Below are 19,433 nucleotides of genomic sequence, written 5' to 3'. Positions count from 1 at the left end.
TTGGGCCCCTCGCTACAAGAATGGCATTGAGGTGCTGGAGCATGTCCAGAGAAGGGCAACAAAGCTGGTGAAGGGGCTGGAGAACAAGTCTTATGAGAGGTGGCTGAGAGAACTGGGGCTGTTTAGCCTAGACGAAAGGAGGCTGAGGGGAGATCTTATCACTGTCTAAAACTACCTGAATGGAGATTGTAGCAAGGTGGGTGTCGGTGTTTTCTTACAAGTGACAGGCAATAGGATGAGATGGAATGGCCTCATGCTGCACCAGGGGAGGTTCAGATCAGACATTAGGAAAAATTTCTTTACCAAAAGGGTTATTGGGCACTGGCACAGGCTGCCCAGGGACGTGGTTGAGTCACCATCCCTGGAGGTATTTAAAAGATGGGTAGATTAAGCGCTCAGGGATATTATTTTTTAGTGGAAAGGCATGATTGGACTTGATGATCTCACAGGTCTTTTCCAACCAAGCAATTCTATGATTTTATGCCAGACAAGGAGCCTTCCTTCTGGGCCCTTAAAGTGCAGCTGGAATGCGGCAAGGATATTATAGCTACAGCCATTTCCACTTAGGTCTTTACCTACTGGGTGCAAACTGATTGGAGGAATTTTATTTTGGAGGACCAGGATTGCTGTTGTTGATATTTTGATCTATCTTTCAATAGATACATAAGATGGGAATGTAAGAATAGCTGTTGCCGATCAGGCCAAAAACCATCCCCATCTACAGAAACTGTCCCCTGTCACTAAACCCCAGATGGCACTTGGAGAAGAGCATGGGCAGAAGGCAGTCCTGTAGCAGTCTTTCCCTTGACTTTTCTCACAGTTACGAGTCACATATATGACTTTTATGTCATGGCTTCCCATGGATTTCTCCCTCATAAACTGATCCAGTCACTTGTTGATTTTGGTGTCCTGAGGCAAGGAGTTCACAACTGAGTTACTTGTTAAGAAGGCAGAATTTTTTGTTCTGAACCTGCCTCCTGTTAGTTTAACTTGACGCCTACCTGGCTTCTCCTTCCCATCATGCACACAGGAAATAAACAATACCTCCTGGGAATAGAGTCAACTGGGGACATGACCTCTTTTCATAAACTACAGTGTAAAATTTCCCCACAGTACTTCTAAGCTATGATGAGTTCACAGAGTTGTATAAGCTTGGATCAGAGACAACTCTATGCAATAACCTAGGAGGCTGGACTGGGCTGGCACAGCAAGATGGCTACTTGGGTACTAGTCTTTTAGTAAATCTGTTTTGAACTTGACCTCCATTAGTTTCTACTTTCACTAGGAGGAACAATTTGCTGATGTTGTTTTTCATTTGTTCAGTAAATATATCAGTCCAGCCCAGATTTTGACCTTTTACAGAATTAAAGTGTAAATAATCGCTCAGAGAACCTAGAAGGGATGGAAGATTTGGGAAGACGTCTTTGCAAAATATGAAGACATTCAGTTTCCAACTGAGTAACTAAGCTTTCAGATTTTGTGGACTGTATGACAGCACTAATTGGCAAGCACTAATTGGCAAATTTAGAAACTCATCCTGCAATGCAGAAGTAGAATAGCCATTCAGTAATAATCCCTCTTGGAACAAAGACAGGAAATTCAATATCTTTGCAAAGTCCAAAGTTAGACTGGGGCCATGGGCTTAGTGAACCACTTCTCCAGGGACTGCATTTGTAAACCATAATGGATTAAGAAAACCCACTCCTGCAAAATAGCCTCATCACAGTCAATTTTTCCCTTACTTAAACCCTATCTTCATTTGTGCTGTAAACTCTCTGAGACTCATGGTGGCAAAAAATCTTGCAATGCAATGTTTTGCTTGATCAAGCAAAGAAGAGAGGAGAAAAAGAAAACAGCAAAAAAAAAAAAAAAAAGAGAAAGATGTCCTACCAAAGAAATAAATGACTATGTTTAGTTTGGTTTTGGTTGGCTGGTTGGCTTGGGGTTTTTGTTTTGTTGTTTATTTTCACCCGAAGAGCCTTCCTAATTTTCTCTAGGGCTCTGGGATACTGGATACAGACTAAGACATTTCAGTGATTGATTAGAAACATAGAGGGTGTGGAGGAAAAAAGAAGAAAGAACTTGTAGCTGTGTTTCTCCCCTGGGATTGATCATGATAGTCATGTGAATGGCATATAAAGCCTGAATGATCTTTAATGCACTGGTTGTAGACATGCTCCTTGGTTTTTTTGTCCATAGGTTTCAAATCCCGAAAGACCTAATCTTCTTGAAAATTACTTGCAAAGGTGGAAGATGCATGACTGGGAAAAATCATTGTATCCCTGTTATTGATAATGATGTCCATAAGAGAAGCCTACAACTGTTGTAAGACAAAAAGAAAAGAAGATATAATATAAAAAAAGAAAAAAGGTAAAATATAAAAAAAGAAAAGTCAGCAGAACTTGGAACAAATGGCAAAGAGCCACAAATGTATATGCAGGGTTATGCAAACAATTATATATATTATAGACAGAAGAAAAAAGTTCTACTGTAAAGCAAAAGCTAACCCTCCCACTGTTACAGCAGGCAATGAAGAATTCTTCCCAGTAATCAACTCTGTGAATACCCTTCTCCCTAAGGAGTTGATTTGGTCATTCAGAATAGGACAGAGAGAGTGCATTTGACAGGAATGGTTTTTTTTTTCCTGAAAACAGTTGTCACAGCGAGACTACATGGTTGTTAAACTGACTGGTTCAGTCAACGGGGGAATGCCAAATCATAGTCACGATGACCTGGATTTTTAGAGGTATAGCCAAGTTGTATTAATTTCAGAAGGAGTGAGACACCCTGAAATGTTGAAGCACCTTGCATTTTTCCATCCTGCCTGAGAACATTCTCATTCTTCGTTCTCTTACTCAGCTAACATTCTATAATATCCTCCCTGCATCCTTACTTCTAAGGCTTACTCATTGCATTCTAACTCAGTTGCACCATGTCTTTCACTTGAGTTTATTGATTTCTTATATCCCTGTGGCATGATTCTTTTTCTCAGCTGAGTATTAGAAAGTTCTTTTTCTGACCTTTCTGTTGTGGTTCCACAACCTGAACACAGAGAACCTCCCTGACTTATTTTTCTTTTAAAATCTATCAATATTTCAGTCGCCCTTTTTGGAGGGTCTGTGTCTCTGACAACAAAGCAGGAAATCATCAAGGAAGTGTTATTATACCCATTTTAGGAAACTGAGGCAAAGAGAGGGAAAGAATGAGAGACCAACTGTCTACAGATGTCACCCAAAGACAACAGGACATCAGGCTCCAGTCTATAATGTCACAGGATACCCTAAAACTAACCACTGAGATTTCCTTCTGTTCAGCAAATCATGGATTACATGTTTCTGGAACTCATCTATGCTAAAGCAACCTCTGATATGGTGGTTGAAGACTCCATGCCTTGTTTTAACCTTTTCAGCTTATGTTGATTTTTTCACATCGCATTAAATAATTCTACATATGTGCAATGCTTGAGGTGAAGCATGGTGTAGAGAGATGTACATATGTAGATGTCTTGCATACCTCTAGCTGATTTCATCAGAATTCTGCTCCAAAAATCAAATCAGTCTTTTCCATACGGAGCAACCAAGTATCTGTGAACAAGCTTTGATGGTGCTGTGACAAAGGACACAATATCCACTAAAATCAGCGTAACCTTCTTCTGAGTATAGATGAACCCCATGAGCCTCACAGCACCAAAGATTCTTTCCATTGAGCCAAGCTGGTGGAGGAAAACCACTGTAAGAGCTAGAGGAATATTGTCTTTTCCATTCATGCTCCTATGTTGCTTAAGTATCATCCTCTCAAATGCATCTGTGAAGTTGAAAGAAAAATTATTCCTGTGCATTTCTTGAAGTAGACTGTGTAGAAAGAGAATAAAATAATTCCAGCTGTGAACAGTGCTCAAATAAATTGATTTATAGGTTCTTTTTGTATTTAAAAATTAGTAATTAGAAGCATAGAGTCCTGCATGGTATGATCTTACCTTGGTAACATTGTAGGTCTGGAATCACACTCAGGGTTTTCAACTCCCTGACTTTACTATCTGCTGAGTAAAGGAGATTCTGAGAAATACTAGGACACACTTGACCCATGGAGGGTTTCATTCTGTCTTCCTGACATCATAAGCTAGCTGAAACCCACTTCACGTTTGTCCCAAGCTCACCCAAAACATGAACTGATCTCATATGAAGGTGGCATCAGGGTCTCTAGAGGGCATCCTGGTCACGTTTCTGCGATATTTGGCATCTGTGAGGCAACTCTGTATGCAGTCCATGCATATAGAGACCCAGTTCAGGTATTACTTGAATTAAAATGAAATAACACCCATAGAAGATAGAAGTCTGAATTCTTGTTCCCACCTCCCCTTTCTTCTCTCGTCTACCTGCAGGTGCTTCTGAGTTAGAAATCTTTTGGATGCATCCCATGGGAGTCAGTGGGGAAAACTTCTCCTGTGAGATGCAGGCGCCAGCTCCTTCGGGATGTTCAGATCATATGTCTAGACGAGATAACATCCTTCTCTGAACCCAGGAGCTAGCCCCAGGGGGATCCATTATTCAAGTATAGAACACCAAGAGAAACTTGTGCTGCCTACAGCTTCCTTTTCCTTTCCCTCCTCCCCGTGGGAATTTTCTTGGTTTAACCCTTCCATCCCTATGAGACAGTGGCTTTCCTGCTCAAAGCCATGACTGTTTATCTTTCCACCCTTCAGGGCTCAGTACTCTGCACTTGCAAAAAGAGTGTGCCTGGCTGAACAAAGACAGGTGAGCCTTCAGAATGGTCTTTAATGTGAAATTAATCTAGAGAGGCTTCCTTCTCTCCCCATGGAGAATAACAGCTCTTCGACTAAATCTCCAGTCCTGCCTGTAGTGCCCAGACAGCACGAAACACCTGGCAGTTTGCCCTAAGAAAGCACCTGGAGCTGCTCCTGAGATAGAGGACTATCTGCAGGTCATGGAAGAGTAATGGGGTTATGCAAGGTTACAGACGGAATATGAGAAATTATTCTGATCTGCCCTCAGTAACATCATGCTCCTAGAAAGTCCCTGAGCTAGTGTAACTTTGAAAAGATTAAGGCATGGCTTACGTTCTGGGTGACTGTAAGTGAGGGCAAAGTGTCTCCCAGGGGTAAGAAATGTGTAAAACTTGTCACCTGCATTTGTATGATTCTGGACTAACCAAAGGGCTGCACATACCTCTTTCATGTCTGCCATGACCATGGTACAGGCCATGGACAGATGCAACTGATTTTAACAAGCTAGTCTTATGGTGCAAATTCATCAGCTGACCTTTTGTAGCCTCATACTCTTGCAAGGTTTTTAATATATGGAAACCAATTTAGCGTCTGCTTTCTGGTTCTGCTCAGCATTGTTGTCCATTTTCCTAAGGCATTAAATTTTTGTTATTATGGTCAGAGTGGGAGAACACAAATCTACAGAGAAGATCTGTTTTGATATATATCTTTCAACATAGAAAGAGACATCTGTCCACAAAAACATTTGTCCCAACAGCTCAGTTTTTGAAAGACACAAAGGAATTTTTGGTGGGAGAGAGGAGAAATTTGGTCCCTACAGTGACTGCTGCAACCACAAATGATCTGGATCTTGGATACTACTGGTCATGTGTATCTATTTATGAAATGCACTTGCAGGCAACAGTAAACAGTACTGCTCCCTGATATTGCATCCTGGCTCTGAGATGGAAAAATAATTTCTAGGCAGGTGACGTGTTAACATTGTGCGGATTCAGCACTTCTCTTCATTCAGATGGACAGTGAAAGGACAAGCAGCAATGAAGGAAACGTTAGAAAGTAGGACCCGGTAGACATAAATTATACTTACTGAGCAGAGCAACAGACTGAGTGTTTTTCTTCTTTCCCATTCCCTTTCCTTTCTCTTCCTTCATCACAGTGACACAGCTAGATCAGAGCAGTAAACTTTTTGCTACCAACAATGTAGAAAAATCAAACAATTTTTATAAAGGTTTCTGCCTTTAGAAAGAAGTGGGATGTTTCACTCCTATCACATGAGAATAGTGAACTCAGGTTCCAGATTAGTAACTAAATATGGTTTTAAACAACTTCAGTGATGGATAAATATTTTTAAACCAGTAAGCCTGGATAACTTGCACCCAAGTGTCCTAAAAAGGTTGTCTGAGGTGTTCTCAATCCAATTCTTTTTAGTTTTGGGTAAGTCTTGACCTACTCAGTAAATTCCAATAGACCAGAGCAGCTAATTTTGTGCCAATATTAAAAAAGGCCAGGTAAGATGACCCAACTAATGATAAGTCAGTTAGCTTGATACCAGACGGGCAAAATAGAAAGCACGAAACCAGGAGTCAAATAAGCAACTAGAACAAATCTACCTAACATCAGTCAATATGGTTTAATAGAAATGGGCCGTGTAGTACCAGCACAATTTCATTCTCAGATGCGATCACAAGTTTGGTTAGCAAATATCACTGTGGAAAGATAACGGAACATTGTAAGGACTTTATCCTGCTCCATATGCTCCTTTCAAAAATAAGTTGCTCTAATTCCAACAAATTCCTCACCAAATGGGGCTGATTAACCAGCTGTAGAATAAAATCTTATGGGCACTTCTAGAAATAATTTTTTTCTGGAAAAGATAGAAGGTGAGATGTGCAAGTCAAATCTTCTCCTGGTGCTATCCAATAGCTTGATCAGATAAAAGTGCAAAGAACTAGCAGGAGTGATTAATGATTTTTTATTTTTAAAAAAGTACAGAACAATCTTCCCACACACAAACATTCCTGCCATGCAAGGAAGCAATGAAAAAGATGAAAAATAAGTGAAAATCTGAATCTTAGCCTAATTTTAAATTGATTGAGAACAAAAACACTATTTCAGCCCCTCATGAGATATTCTGAGGACATATTTTGCTCTTGAAATTGAAAGGACATTTTGATTAAAATGATGAAGACGCAGCAATCAAAATGCTTGATAAACAGAGCCTATTGAAGTGGAGTGCATATGTGGGAACAAAGAATTTTGAAGGTAATGTCAAGAAAGAGGACTGTTTCCTGAAAAGTGGTGGCTCTGAAAGGGTCATAGTGGCCAAATAATTGAACATGTGGGAAAATAGTACTCAGAGTAGTTATCAATGGTTCACTGACAAAATAGAAGGATATAGGAGTAAAGTTCCGCAGGGATTTGTTCCTGCTTCCTATGCTATTCAATATTTTCATTAATGGCTGAATGATGGAATACAGAGTTTGTTATTAAGTAATGACACCAAGCTGGGAGTAATTGTCAATGTTGGAAGGCAGGAGAACAGTTTAGTATGATTAGGACAAATTGGAGAAATGATTTGAAATAAAAAAAAAAAAAAAAAAAAAAAAAACTTAGCAGGAATGAGTACAAAAGTTCATTCCTTAGGCAGTAACTGTCTTTTCCCAAATCTAGGGTGGGTAATGCCCTCTGGGTAGTGGAAATCTGGGGTTGCAGCGACAGTAATCTGAACATGAGTCAACAGTGTCATAATATTGCAAAAAAGACAGACAGCATGGGGGATGTAGAAACGCAAGCATTGCCTGCAAATTACGTGCAGCAATCCTTTCCTGTAGCTTAACATTGAGAAAGTTGGAGAGTTTTCCAAAGTCCTATGGGTAATTTTGGACCTGTGATGCCAAACAAGATGTGGATCAGCTGTAGGAAGTTGAGAGCTGAGTGATGATGTCGAAGGTGTAGAAAAAATGACCTAAAGAAAGAAACATGGTTTAACCTAGGCTGTAGGTACAAAAAAAAGGAAATGGATGTTCTGTTTCTCCATGCTCATGAAGATTGAAACCACGTCTTAAACAACAGCAGAGGAGCCCAGATAGGAATAAGGGTTTTCTAATGAGAATGTAGTGAATCCCTTAAGTGAATTGCTTGGGGTGTTTTTCCTCTGGGAGGTTTACTGGAAGTCTTTAAGAACGATTTAGAAAAACATTATAGAGATAAACCAGCTAGAATCAATTCTGATTTAGAACAGGGAGATAGGCTAGAAAAGACTCATAAAATCCCTGTAATTTATTAATATTTTAATGAAAAAAAGCAATAGATATTATAATAGTACTGAAAGGAGTGCTAATTAGGAGAGTCATGAGACTTGCCACAGGGATGAGATCTGTATGCAAATATTGCCACTGCTATTGATTTCTTCAGTAGAATTAAGATGGAGAAAACATTTCATTGAGGCTCAAGGTTTGCAGAGGAAGTGTAAGCTATCTTTGAAACTGATTTTCATGTAGGTAGTAGTTTCGGTCAAAGGAAGTATGAATATTTATTAAATTAGTGAAAATTTTTGGTTTGACGTAATCAAATAAAAATATTTTCTTTCTTGTTTTGAAATTATATTTTATTTTAAAGTTTATTTTTTTAAAGATAAAAGTTTCATAGGAGATTTTAGAAGTGTTGAGCCATTTCCAAGCAAAGCTTAATGATTTTCTTTGTTCCAGATTTAATTTTGGGATTTTGTTCTCAAAAAACCCCCCAAAAATAATTATGAAAAAGATCTCATTCCAAAATAATATTTTTTCCAGCAATATTTTGTTTGGTGATGGAACAGAAAAAACTCGTTATTCCCTAGTTCTTTTTGTCAATCCTTTTGAGACCTGGGAGAGCCTTGATCCATACTAGCTGCGCACCAGCCCATTTCAACTACTTCTCTCAGGACAGTCTTGATTAAGACTGTTCTCCCTTCTTTGGACTGCAGACTTTTTCTTTTGTCTATTAATCTGCAGCAGCCAAGGAGATAGCAAGTGTATTCTTCTACACCTTAATATCACACAGAGACATCAAAAGCAATGAAAAATTGTCAAGGGTGAAGACAAGGGCCTTGATGGCCCAATAAATGAGATAGCAGATGAAATGTAGTGGTCTCATACCGAGAAAAGCATGGTAGTACCTTTTTAGATTTCAAGCTGAATGGATCTATGATTTGTCAACATATTCTTCTGCTTCTTTCCTTCTATTTCATCATACACACATTATGGATGGTATATCTCGTCAAGTGCACTTAACCCGTCTTGCGTTCCTTTAATCCTTCAGTGAGGAGCAACATTGTCCCTTCTGCCTGCAAACAGGATTGTAGCAGGCAGCCTCAGCAAGCTGTCTTCCACTTCCTTTTCTGACCAGCCCTAACCACTCATTCCACAGCCTGTCCTTTACATTTAAATCAGTGAGACTCATAGGGTTTGTGAGGTTTTTTCCCCCCTCTCCTCCTGTATCTCTCTGCTCCCCTGTTTTCTCTCCCAGACCCACTTCTCAGTCAAGTATCTTCACGAAGAGATATTAGACTTTTTCACAGTAACTCGGCTGCTGTTGTTCAGGCAAGAGCCTTCTTTTGAAGAGAGGGTATCAGAATCTGTCAAACACCTGCAGAGACTCCTGAAGGACAGTTTCTAGTAAGAAACCCTGTGAAGTGTATCTTCTATATTCGGGGTCCTATTTTATTTCTGCAGTTTCTTACTGGTGCCTTTAAACCTGAGCTTGCAGAGGGCTCCCGCTTAAGGCAACTTCTTTGTAGTTGATTTATTTATTTTTGTTTTCTTGAAGTACAAGATGCCTGTCTTCTCTCAGGCAACACAAGTAAAATCAAGTGTCTGAGTTAGCGCTTGCTTGCACCAGGACTCATTGACACCAGCTGCAAAGCTGTAGGGGTATCAAACCCATGTAAACATGCCCAGAACCATGCCCTATGCATTTCTTTATATCTTACCAGGCAAAATAGAAAAAGGAGTATTTAAAAATATTCTCTGTATTCCCTTCCCAAGCAAATCTCTAAAGCGTACATTCCTCCAGTGCTTATTGGACGTGTTTTTTTTCTACTAGCAAAGGGAATTAATAAAATTATTTGTCTTTGAACCACTCTGCAATTGTCATTTAATTCGGTGGCCTGTTAATGCAACAATCTCAGTTTAGTTTAGCTTGTCCCAGCAAATTATGGAAAGGATATACTTTTGAAGGCTTCTGACAGCAAGCCCAGCTGGAGGTCCACCCCAGGGACCTTCTAAGAGCTGAATTTTCTGAGTGGTTTCTGTAAGTTTAGGGCATGGAAATTCTGGTGGCCAACAGGGTTACAACTGTAGATAAAACTCATCTTCAAACATCTGCAAGGACTCTTGTGTTTCCCTTCACTCCCTCTCATGACTTTAGTATCTCCTGCTACACCTGTTTCCATAGTGTGAGTTTCTTTTGGACTCCTGATTACAATGTTGAGCTCTCAAGTTTATATCTCTCCCAGACTTCAACCGTGATAAAACACAAAAATGAACAAATACCTTTGACTGTTCAGAGCACAAGGAATTGGTATCAGATCATCAAGGTTACTTCCTATTGTTAGCACTGTTGTCTGAAAGACATGTGCTACTCTCAACCACAAAAGAACATGGACAGTTTTGGATGATGACAGGATCACTTTGTCCACCTCTCTGCATCACCACATTGAATTATTCAAGGACGTTACAAGCAAGCTGTGGCAGTAGACTAAACTCTATTTAAGTAAAGTAAAATTTATCTTCAGAACACTTTCAGAAGGAAAGAAGAAGCTCACCCAGCTTCTTCAGCAAAAGGATTCCTGGGGATGAATCCGACACTGGACACTGTGTGTATGTTTCACTATAAAGTTTATGTGAATGCAGTAGATGGAATGGAATGTCTCTTCACAATATAATGTATGTCTCCTATAACACTGTATGCTGTTCCATTTCTCTCTGAGTTAAAGAGAGCATTTCAATCTATCTGAGAGCAAAAGCAAAGTGCAAGGAACATCTATCTTCAAACAGGATGAGTGAGTGCTAATGAAAACAAAGAGTCCAGGGTAAGTGTGTTACAAAGAAAAACTTTGCCTCTGAGAAGGGTTTTATGTTTCCTTGAAGCTAGGAGTAGCTGCATTTTTACAAGCTCCACAGCCTATCTGGTATCAATATTTCTGAGTTGTCTTTGAAAGCTGGGCTTTTTCTTCTGATAGATAAATATAAACCCAGATTATTTTCACCCATCTGCAAGAGAAATCATTATGAAATTAACCAGTGATCAACCAAACCACATAGGGAGCTCAGAAAGGTTTTTTAGGCTTTTTCAAATGGCTGGCTGTTCTCTCTCCATCTGGTTGTGTTTAGCTTTGAAACATAATTTTCAGTGCTGATCACTTCTGGGTAGACCATACAATTAAGGTATTTGAAAAACAAACATTTCTAAACCACTGATCCTTTGGGAGATGGCTTAGAAAGGACAGCCCATTTTCCAAGAAGGCGGTTGGGAAAGGGAACCTGAAATCTTAAGATAGCGTTGAAAAGGAAACAGAAGTAGTCCAGGAAAGGGGGAGAGGGAAACAAAAGAAGAAAAAAAACCCCAACAAACAAACCCACCCTCGTAAGTGTTTTAACTACTTCTTTAGTACTTTCAAACTAATATTGTTTGAATGCCTTAAGGAATCCAGAATGGTTTCTGTGTATTTCTATGGATTCATGATGTTACAGGAGGAATGTATTACTAAGAAGTGGAATAAGCAACAGTTTGAAACAGGACATATTTGAGGTGATAGTAGAAATTTCAGCTCTGTGACTCCTTTATTTTTTTTACTTTACAGTATCAAATTTCAAGTAGGAAGGATTGCAGGACCGAAGGCCCAGAAATAAATTTGGGTGTGCCTCTCCCTTCTGGTACCCTACTGGTAATTTCCCTTTCCCACCTGAACTCAGCTCACTTTGGCTCACCTCCCACTATCCTGGGGCAGCAGCATATTTCTTCTTAAACAATTCCAAAACTGTTTGTTGCTGAAGATAAGTGCCTAGTGCATACTCACTTGAAAGATAATTTTAAGCCAGGAAGTAAATGGTAAATGGTAAAGTTCCATTTTGACTATTTTATCAGTTAATCAAGAAGATAGAGATGGCAAAAAATAAAGAATGTGTGATTTGGCAGCTGGTGCAGGCACACAAAATGTTCAGGAGTGAGTGAGAAATGAACAGCTTTGAACCCTTGCAGAGTTCAGATATAGATGTGAATGCTGTTAAAGTACTACTATGTAATCCATTTAAATCAAACCAAAATCAGAATCTGCATCTTGGGGAAAGCTCAACCCAGGCCTCATATCTAGCAATAATACTGCTAAGGTAAATCACAGTGTTTTGAAAATAATTAGACAATAAAAAGATAGGATATGTCTGGATTTCCTCAAAGTCAATGGCCATCTTTGACTGAGGTGAGAAAAAGTTTTGGATCTTGCAAAGTAAAATGATAGAGAGGCGAGCGAAGAAGCCTCCAGAATCTGAGTTAAACTTTTTAATAATGAGATAAGCCTTTTAATACTTGGATGCTTAAGCAAAGATAACCTCAAAACATTTGGCAGCTCTGTGCACAACTAGTTGAAACACAGAAAGACCAGTTAATTATCTGATGTGGTAAGAGTAATTGGAAAGTGTGTAAAAGGTAAGGCAAATTCTACCTGACACCAAAGCTTGCTCTTACATCTGGAGTTTTCATCCCCAATGCAAGTTCTTTCCTTTCCCTTTGGCTTTTAATGTTTGCTGAAATGGATCTACTTGTGGAGTGAGCCTTAGCATGGCTTTGCCTCCTTCCCAGTCAACCCTCCCAAAAGCTGGAATGACATGGGCTTGTGGAGAATGGGGAGTCAAGTCCTGACAGCTTCTTCCAGGTTCTTACTAGGATGGGGAGATTGTAGTAATTCTTAATTTCCCATTTTTTGATCTGTCATTACTTGGAATATGGTTCTTGTCAAATCCACAGAGCGAGACCTCCCCAGACTTTGGGAAGACTGCATCTCAGCATGTCATCTCTTCTAAGTGGTTTGCAGGAGTTGCTGAATCCCTGGAAAGCACCTAGGGAGCCTCCATAAACAACTTTTAAAAAGATAATGATAGTTAATGGCCTAATTTCCTAGCCAGCCAAAATACCTGTGGAATCCAAGTCCCATATCTGAATTAATCTAAACTCCTGGGAGGTTTTGTTCTGGACTTCATCTTCACAATTACTGCTTTCTGTCTGGCATTTTTTTTGCCAAATCAATACCTCAGTTTAGATACCCGCAAAACAGTACATAGTCACAGATGATTATTTATTTTCTGTAAAATACCAGTGATTACAGTGTTGTGTAACAGGAAGGGATCTCAAACTCTATTTTACAGCCCTCCAGTGAGGCAGATGTAGATGCAGAACATGCTGTATAGAAAGCAGTCAAGCATTAAAAAGCTTTAGTGTAAGGACAGTGTATGTCCTCCTAAATTTCTTGTTCCCATCACAATTATATTCTTAATTTCCAACTCAAATTCTCTTTGCTGTAAATTGGGATGTTCCCCCCCCCCCCCATCTTTTCATCACTTACTATAGTAAGAGTCTCCAACAATCTATTTATAATAACTTACCACATATTGAAAGACAATTTGTCATGTCTCTGTACATTTTTTTTTCTGGTTTTCTTTTCACTAATCTTGCTTGCAGTATGCAGTGATTCCTGAATTTTACCTATAACTTTTGCCTGTTCTAGAAAGGCATACAAGATGAATTGCTGTCAGTTCAGAATGAGACCTCTCTATGTGGGATTCATTAGGCAAATATATGCAAAGTAGAAAATCAGCATAATCTGCCTGCTCTTGCAAGACGGCCTTTTGTGGTGAGTTCCTTATAATTATCACTTAATTGTCATGGATCCCATGTTGCCAAGAATTTGAAGACAAGAAGTTTGAATGCTGGTATGATTTCCAGGTTACAGGGTACTTAGCTACTCCAGGAAAGACTTCAGCACCTCCCTACAGACCCATCCATACAAGCTTCTGTTCTGGTAAAAATTATATTAACAGTACTTCTGACTTGTGATATCATCTCCCTTTCCTAGTAACACAGGATAGAGTTGGTTGGTTTGATTTAACCTTCTTTTTTTGTGGAAATCCTCCTTTGCAAAAACATCCGTGTACTTAAAAAGTCTCTAAAAGTGCATGAAATATTCTCCAATAGCCTGAGACATGGATGAAAAGTCCTAATTCTAATCTAATAGGATGAAGCATTTTTCCCCTTCCTTGGTTTCATTTTTCTGTGACTATCAGGAAAATTAACTGCCCAGCTGCATATGATTGGTTGCCTTTGTGCAGATGGCTTCTGGTTTTTCTTGTCCTTCTTTCTCCCCTAGCACTTAAGTAGTTTGGGTGAGAAGAGAAGGATTTGGGATCAGCTCTGGGCAATAGTCATTGAACTACTTTCACATTATGTACTCAAGAATAGGTCACACATTTCCAAAATTGTGCCAGTGAGATATGCTGAATGTGATGTGAAAGTCCCCACACTTCACTCAGTGGAACGTGCGCTGTGCAGAAACTTGAGCAATATCCTGTTGTACATCCTCCCTAGGAGCAGAGTAGTTTCTCATGGCCCCTCGTCAAATTTTGTCTCTGCATCCAGAGAAGCACAGCTTCCCCTTTGTGGAGCTTAACAGCAGAACAATCTTACAACCTAGTCGCTAAATTGTACAGTTTTATTTCTAGTTATAACCTCATTAAAATGCCATTATCTTCCATTTCCTCTGAATGGACCATGTAGAGAAAACCAATTTCTCTTACTAAACTTACAAAAGTGCACAATTATTATTTTTTTTATTTCACAGGTATATAGCTGTTTCCAAATTACAGATGAGGATTATGTACATTTGCTTAAGAATGCATTAGGAAGGTAAGTCACGTAAACTACATACATGCTGTGTTTTTGTTCGTTTTCGTTTTAAAATCCATCTAAATGTTAAATTACATATATTACACTAAGAAAAAAAGGAAACAAAGATGGTCTATAGACAGTTAGTGCTTTATAAATAGTGTTTTATAAACAGTAAATTTATAAATTAGTGAATAAAATATATTCCTATAGCCAAGTGGTACTTATGAGCTCAAACATACCATGCCACGGATTATACTTTACGCAATTGTATTTACATTTATTTGGGAGTGTTAAAAAATACAGAGGGATCCCATTGAATGTCTGAAACAGCAGGGCACTAAGAAACAACCAGCTTGGACAACAAAGTCCAGGACTTGATTAGCTGCCTGCTTTGGTACACATGAAATTTATTTTTTTCACTTCCTGCTGTTGCATCTTTTCCCCTTTTTTCATTACAACTCAGTTTTCCTGGCCTTGATAACAGAGAATCTCCAGGAACCCAAACCCTCAGCCAGCATACATGCTACTTTATCTGCATTGCTTTGCAGGTGCCAGAACAAAGTTCAAGTGCTTCTTATCTTCAATTTCACAAATGATATATCTATATAAAAACCAGAAGTGCTCTGTAGCTCAACATATTTCCCATTTAGGATGAAGATTTCTTTAATCTATTTGCTTATACAAATCTTCTGACTCTTTCTAAAATAAAAAAAAAAAGAAGTACAATCTGTATTCTGCATGAACTGAATTAGTGTAATATTAGTGTATTAAAATAATTTACTGTTGAGTCAGATTCTGAATTCTTTTCTTAAGCCAATTTCCTACTGGCTTGCTGTGAGTTTCATCTGAGTGAAGATGACAGATTTTAGACCTTGTATAGCTCCAACTTTCATATAATTCACTGCAAAATATTTTAAAACTAGTTAGAGCTAGCTATTAGGTATACCATCACAGGTGAAATGCCATGATGAGTAGGATGAGCTACAAGTCATTTGAAAGACTGCACAGCAACATTTTGCTGTGAGATATGACAGGGAACAAACAACATTACACCGTCAGTGAAAGTTTGAATAAAAAGAATCAAATTACCATACTGGAAAAAAATCTTGATGCAGGGCTTAATAACATTTCGTCTTGATGCCAACGCTAAATAAGCCCAGCTTTGCAAAATATACTTAAGTTGCTCAGAGCAGTGCACAGGTAGAGAAATAGAAGTTTGAATTTGAGGCTGGAAATAAGTTAATCACAGGACAGACTGTGGCTTTGCAGCGTCCTCTAGAACTGGACTGGGAACTGCACTGACTCAGTATTAGTCACTGCCCTGAATTAGTCAGACAGTTGGATATGAAAATTGTTGTAAGTCCCTTCCAACTGAAATTATCTAATTCTATTCTATTCTATTCTATTCTATTCTATTCTATTCTATTCTATTCTATTCTGTTCTGTTCTGTTCTTGTATATTCAAGGGGCTGAAAGAACCCATGTACACACTCTGCACAAGACTCTTTCTTGGCATCCAGCTAAACACTTACCCTAGTTTTTCTTCACTGCTCATCCTCATTGCTGTGTGAGTGCAAAACTTACCAAACAGGAACAAGCACAATCTGCTAGTCAACTAAAATTGAGAACATTGACTAGGGCTGGGGAGGGGAGGGGGGGATATAGCCATTATCTTGATGTGCTGAGAATGGCTTCGTATGTGCAGCTGTGTGCATCTGGTGCTGAGCACTTACTCTGCAGGTATAAGTCCCAGTTCTAGTCTTCCCTGCACTGCTGGGCAAAAAAAGTGGCTTAGTAAGGGAGCAAAGAAATAATAATAAAAAAGAAGTTTGTGGAAGAGAGAGGTGATGAGACAGACCACTGTTACTGTTGGCAAAGATTTCAGTGTAGCTTTCAGGGAAATACTGATCTTCTGGGTTGTGACTGGCTTGCTGAACACTTCCCTTGTCATATAATTGCCCAAGAAATTTCAGCCCATACGGTTAAAATATTAAACAGGATAACATTACACATTTTAATCCACAACTGAGACAAAGCAGAGATCAGGAATAATCCTGCTCAACAGCACCACGTTTACTGTCTGATGTGGGAGTTGTTGATTAGCTTTTAAGTAGAAACACATTTTTTAAAGTTACATAATCTGATGCTCAGCTTTCCCCCTCACTGAAAAGAATTAAACTAAATATTATGAGAGATTAAAAAGTTCTTCAGTCTTTTGGTTTTGGGGGGAAGAGGGTGCACCTGCAGCTGGGGTTTTCCTTTCTCTTGCTCCCAAACCCATCACTCAGTGAAGCATATTTCTGCAGTGTGTTGTGCATAGGAAAGCACATTCAAGTCTTCAGAACCTGACTCAGCTGTTACTCAGTACTTCCTCTGGCAAAACCAATGGAAATTTACCCAAAGAAAGACTAGGGATTGATCGAAAATGACAGGAGATATGAGGAACTGAAACATAAAAACTGGAAGTGGAAAGGATCTCTTGCCTTGCTCATGATCCATGATGGCCTGTCCCAGCAGCATTGCTCCTTGGGTCACCTCTTGATGGGCACTGGACAACTTTCTGTGATTTTTCTTATCTTATCTGGCTTCTCTTCCATAGAGCTGCTTTTGGATATAATCCTTGGACCTGCACTGAATCAATTTTATTGCCTGTTGTTCTTCATGTAGGTACCAGGAGGCGGGGCATGAGCCTTTCTATAAGGGATTTCTGGTTCTACCTGATACCTGCTGTCCTGTATGCAGATTGTGTTTGGAATTGGTCTTGGGTACTGGCAGGAGAAGAGATTTGAGAGAACAATGTTCCCCGTTCTTGGTTATATTTCTGCTTGGAGAACAATGAGTAAGGTCTCGGGGCAAAACGTTCCAGCTATGGTCCCTAAGGTAATATACAGAAACCAACAGAGTAAATACATGCTAAAAACACATTTTGGAAATGTTCTTAATTTGGCATAGCTAGCCTAAGTTAGTCAACATTGTTTAGAGGCCTAGTGGAACCAAACCAATTCAGAATGGTTTGTATTACACCAATAAAGGATCCTAAAGTTGAATTTGAACCTCTGTTATAAGTCATCTCTAGTTAAGAATACTGCTTATTTTCCATTTTCTTCTTCTCTCCATTTTTTTCTTTGAAGTGTAGACATCCCTGCCAACAGGCACCTAAATAAAATCAGAGGGATTTTTCAGAAGTGCTGAGCACAAACAAATCTAATCAAAATCAGAAAAAGCTGTGGGTGTTCAGAAATTTTAGGTGCCCAAAGAGGGATTTGGCTTCAGAGAGATAGACGCCCTTGTTTGAGAACTTTTGGCTCAAAAATATAATACCCAACCCATTGTACAAGTGTAATGTTCAGTGAAATGTGAAATGTCAAACTCTGTTTAAACCTCTGGGAAACTAATAAAGTCCATGTACACTTCAGCAATGTTCACCTGGGAAACTGGCCCTTCTCCATTTCTTGCAATTACTTAGGAAAAAGCACTCAATGCAAGAATCATAATGTTGGAGATTTTGTCCTTTTTTTCTCTCTTTCTGTCTCATTTTTAATTCCCTTTCCCCCACCCCTTTTCTTTTAACATATATGTCTATTTATTTCTTTTCCTTATTTTCATCATTCTGGAATTTGGCGCAAATAAAAGATGCCAAAGTAATAGCCCTGAAACCAATTTTCCAGGTTGAATGTGGAGGTGAAAGATTACATCACTCACCAAGCCTGGGCTCTGGGGCCAGCTCAATCAACATTACAGAGAGTCTTCTGAGGAGCTGCATCAGCCTTTCTTGTAAAAGTGCTTTGTGTAGAGGGCACAACTGGCTTCTACAAGCTAGATAAATATCAGCTTAAACCAGAAGACACAAAAATTACCTTCATTTTACAGTGACTTTGGACGTTCAACTCCTTATACTGAGGCAACGTTAAGCCCAATGTGATCCAAACTAGAATCAGTCCTTTTCGGTGCAGGGAGAAATATTGTGCAGAACAGAAGGGGTTTGTTTCCATGTACAAGGCCTCAGTACAAGGTGATCAAGGGCCAGAGGCTGTGATCTTGTTGAGCTGTTGGTGGGTTTTACCTGTGTCAAGAAGAAAATAGATTTAAAATGGGGATAAGAGAGAATTGAAAGAAAATATGATCTTCAGACTCTGTCAAAACATCCAAGCAGCCGGAAGCAGAATTTGGCTAAAAGAAAAAGGACAAACATCAATCAATACAGATGTTATTTCCAGGCTTCCAAGAGGGCATTGCACTCCAGATTTCTGGCCCAGGAATCAGACCTTTGCCCAGTAGAAGCTGTGTATGTACCCGATCTCCCCTTAACATTTTCCATTTTAGCCAAGTCTCTCCAGACTTCTGCTCTCCCTTTCTCTCTCTCTGAAATTCAGCTGAAACAGCTGCAGGCCACACCATGCCAGGCAACTTCTTCTTTAATTTTTCTCTCTCATAGCAATAATAAAATTAAGCTAGTTGACACTGCATGAATAAGAAGATTAATCAAAACCAGACCCTGCTGATGGCCCAGTTCCAGTTCAGCTCAGATGGGTGTCAGGGGCAGAGCTGGCTCCACACAAACTTTTGAGTTAAGATGCAGATGGCTGGACAGGACTTGGAATGTATGGGACTGTGCTGAGAGGCTCCTTGTATTATAGACTTTCTGAGGGATGGGCCCTGATCTTGTTGGTGCTCAGCCCTCTGCTCAGGACATCTGGCTGCTCTACGTTCCTTCCCAACTTCCAACCTGAAGTGTCTGCTCATTGGAAAACCACCCACTGCTTGTTGCAGTTAA

This window comes from Cuculus canorus, chromosome 6 (assembly GCF_017976375.1).
Source record: "Cuculus canorus isolate bCucCan1 chromosome 6, bCucCan1.pri, whole genome shotgun sequence".
Taxonomy (NCBI): domain Eukaryota; kingdom Metazoa; phylum Chordata; class Aves; order Cuculiformes; family Cuculidae; genus Cuculus; species Cuculus canorus.
Note: the sequence above shows the minus strand (reverse complement) of the source record.